This window comes from Abramis brama, assembly GCF_963993115.1.
Source record: "Abramis brama genome assembly, chromosome: 1".
NCBI classification, from domain to species: Eukaryota; Metazoa; Chordata; class Actinopteri; order Cypriniformes; family Leuciscidae; genus Abramis; species Abramis brama.
The window spans coordinates 34,900,015-34,904,677 of NC_139963.1; positions in this window are offsets into that span (position 1 = coordinate 34,900,015).

The window sequence follows — 4,663 nt, forward strand, 5'->3', positions numbered from 1 at the left end:
GTTGTAGCAAGGCACTGATATGGAAGCCCATTTCCGCCACATAAGAAACAAAAAAGCGTGCTTTTGTAAATCATAATTATGACAAAACGGTCGAAATTATTAAATACTTTGTAGCCTACTTTATGAGATTAAAAAAGTCATAATTATGACATAGAAAGTAGTCATTTCTATTTTATCTCATTATGACTTAGTAGATCATAATTTGACCTTTTTCTCATAATTATGACTAGCTGTCAAAATGTTGTCTTATTAATTTCTACTTTTTGTCAGAATTATAAGTCAAATTGTCATAATTATGACTTAGCATGTCATAATTCTGTTTTTTATCTCATAATTATGACTTAGTAGCCTATGTCATAATGACTTATTTAATAGGTCAGGTTTATATTAGGCTTATAATAGGCCTAATTAAAAACATTTATTACATAAAAAGTCCAAATTAGCATATAGCCTACACTATACACAATTTTAAACTTTTTTATAAGGCTACAAGATTCAAAAAATATTTTTAAGTCAGTTACTAAAAGTATTTTTGTCATAATTCAACATATATAATAATTTAGTTACTATAGCCTATAATAATTTTAACTCAATATTTGTCAATTTTTTTGTGTCATAATAATGACTTACTATTATAGTTTATAAGCCTATATAGTTTGATTCTCACTTTTTAAATCATAATTTCGATATTATGATTTACAAAAGCTTTTTTTCTTATGTGGCGGAAATAGTTTTCCATGCAGCAAACTGTGGGTAATTCTCACAAATATACGTTCATGTTTTTTTCTTGTTGTTTTTGAAAACTTTATCACATGTACATTCACAGATGAAAACATCTGCATTGACTGCTTTCATATTCTTTTTCGTGACAATCTGTTGAAGTTTGCATTGCCCATCTGATTCTCTCAACTGTGTTTGTCTCAGAAAAATGGTGGTATCCCATTGGGTCCTCCAAAATTAGGACACAGCACATCCTACCATTGTAATACGGCTCTCAAATTAATAGGATGGCTGTGACACAATTCATTAAAGAAAAAAATCCTCAAATAGCCCCTAATTAACTACTTTATCCTATATTGTGAGCAGAAATAGTTATCCTTATGAGAAGATCCAAAGAGAAACAAAGAAAGATGGAGACAATAAAACAAGATAAAACAATAATAAACAAAATTGAAGCTAAAATGATGTGCTTACCTGAAAGAGTTTTTGAGAACAGAGCCATTTAGGTGGTCAAAAACATTCCTTAAAAAAGTTGGCCATGCCAGAAGAACCAGTCATGAAGGTCCATCCCTAAACCTAACCATCTGCGGGACGTAAGCAGATCATACAAAAACATACAAATGAGGTTAATTTGCCAAAACGTAAAATAGCTACAAATTGCCATGACAGCTGATGCGGCCAGCATCTGAAGATGCTGTTGCTGCAACACTCTCTTATTCATAACAATTTCATGTTTTGTCAAATTGGTGGATGATTTGTATGAATTCGTACGATCTGCATTTGCTCCATCGACAGTTAGGTTTATGGGGTCAGAGGTGGACATACAAATTCATACAAAATCAGCACCTAATAAGTTATGTTTCCTCATGAGATCAGATTAACTGCATCTCCTAATTGTCTATTTTAAGACCCAATTAATCCAGATGAGAAATAATGGACATGGGTAAATTTAACGATGGAAAAGACATTTGACATATAAGATATTGTGGTTGCACTTTATGATAAAGTCCCATCAGTTAACATTATGCATTATCTATTAATAAGCGATGCATTTGTTACAGTATTTAATAATTGTTCAATTATTTAATAAAAATACAACTGTGAATTGTTAGTTAAGTAATAACAAATGGAAAGTGTTACCGACCTGTCTATTCTCCTCCTTTTTGTCCACTTTCCACAAAATGGCTAACAATCGCAGTAGGTTTCCTTTATTTTATGTTAGTGTGTCTTCACATGCTTTTTAAATGGCTGAAAAAATCTGGCATGACTGAAATATTGCTGTTTTTATATAGAGAGAGATAATAAATTCTTGCAATCTGAGAGTGTGGGATTTTGTTGTTCTCTTTCCATGAATGTCTAATGCACATGCAAACATGCAACCATCTCTGGACTGGTTAAATATGCATTGAACATTCTTCTCAAATGCCATAGTCAAACAATGTTCTGTCATCATATGTGTTCATATGTGTTTGGTAATCCACTGTATAATTCATTTGAAACATTATTATGACTAAGATCAGACAATACTACAAAAGTGCTGCTCATAACCAATCACAACAGACTGTGTATTCAAATTATAGAAAGACCTATAGGCCTACACAACAGTCTGATCTTATCATAGGCTTCTTTTCCTCTTAATACAGTGTAGAAAATGCAATTATTTAATGAGGCAGTATTATGATTGCAGTTACTGTGCAATCAAGGACACATTTTTTATACATTTATCATTAATCAAATTCACTATTAAAATTCATTACATCTAGAAGATATAGAAGCAATGAAATCAAATTATGTTTGCCAAATTTTTCCAGTATTGTAGCTGTTCTCAATTTTGAACAAACAGCTCATGACTGTTACTAAAGGAAACTTGACAGGTCATGTGATATCATATGTCATCAATAGAGCTCATTCATTATTCAAGATCATGTATGTACGCTCACTGTCTGCCATGCTCTGCCTTTGTCTTTCTGCTCCTTTCCTTCATCTCATCAGATTTTTTTTTTTTTTCATTTCCAAATCTGAAGGGTTGTGTAACAGCATCTGGTGTTCTTGTACTGTATTATATTGTTTATTTATCTTGGAGAAGAGTATATATAACAATGCAAAACTTCTATGCGCCATCCACATGGGGCCAGTGATCATCTGGAGGGTGAGCAACCCTGTCCCTGTCAATCACCAAGCATGAGCATAAGACCCTGATTCATTTCAATCACAGTTCAGACATGAAACAATCACATAACCCATACACTCTATAATATTGGCTTAGTAGTTTGCATTGAAAATAAAACAAAATATCCTTTAATCATGTTCACGGATATACACACAGTCCTACATAATGAAAATACCAGACCCCGCTCAATATTTCATTAAGCTATTAAGTCATTCCCCTGATAAATGCATTTAATACTGCTTTAATCTCAGATGGAGACAAATACACACTGCAAGAGAAGTGCTTTTTCATCTGTGTTCATTATTTCTCAGAGCCAGAAGAGTTGTCATTATGGGGACTGTAATAATTTTTAATATAACACACAAACAGATATACTGGCCTGGCCCGATGGCTGCCCGTATATTTGAGATTCCCCAAAGGAAAAGCAAACAGAGAGAGGAAGAGAATGCGGTTTCAAATTTCTCTACCCACTGAATAACTGCACAACAACCAAAAATAAGCATGCCATGGTGGGAATATTAAGTGTTTAGAGCTATAAGTTAAGAGTATTTAGAAAAAAGACAGACAGTGCCTTTCTGTTATTAACATCAGCAGTATAACAGACCTCAAAATGAGGAGATATAATAGTTTAATTGTTATTATTATTATTTCACTCTATTGCTAAAACTCTGTAAGATCTCTGTAAATTACTTTATAAATTAAAATGTAAAATATAGTTGCATATCTCCAAATCATCATTTTTATTTTTTAAATAAATCAATATGTATTGGTCATGTATATGTATGTGTGTGTGTGTGTGTGTGTGTGTGTGTGTGTGTGTGTGTTATTATTGTTAATATTAGGTCTTTAATTATCATCCAAATACTTGTGTCTTTCTAATAAGAATTTTAAAAAAAATTAAGAAAATCAACAAAACCCAAACCTTCGGTTTTTAATCATTTTAAGGTGAATTATTAAAGGGATAAGTTAATTTGTAAATTAATTTGTCGCACAGGTTGATGCCCACAAATAAATACAACACATTTTAAACTGCTAAACAAATGTTTAAAACTGCAATCGTTTTTTTGTTAGCGAAGTGTGTACTCGCGCATTTCAGTCAGCAGATGGCGCTGTGAGTTTGATTAATTGACTGCGGAGGAGCGTTCAATTTTGAAGGACAATCGAGTATGATTTTCTTTTTGCCTAAGAAAGATACTTTGTATTTTATTTATTTTTTTTACTCAAATAGGCCTACTAACATGACAAAACAAGATATTGTGTCAGCTTTACCAGGACACCAGACCGACCGAGCAGCGTATTGATTTCTACATTGGACTGGAAATCCAATCTTCTTCCCAATGCTGGGGAAACACACACACACACTCACACACGTGTGTTGTTTTTTATGGTTTATGGGGACTTTCAAGTAATGTAGGGTTTTTAGGCCACACACACATAAGTTGGGTTTTAATGTTTTTAAGGGGACTTTCCAAGCATGTTTTATAGCCTGTACAAACTGTTCTATCCCCTAACCCTAAACCTTCCCATCACAGACAACTTTCATAGTTTTTACATTTTCAAAAAAACATCACTTGATTTATTAGCGATATAGCTATAGATATTGTGGGGGACATTCTGTCCTCATAACGTTCACTAGGACCACACACACACAAGCATATTTTCCAGTGTAGAAAATAGTATTTCGCTCACACATTAAGCCCCCTCCTCCCACCCGGCCGTCCCTCACACCCACTCTCTCTTCTTTCTTCTTCTGCTGTTCATGCCATATCATGT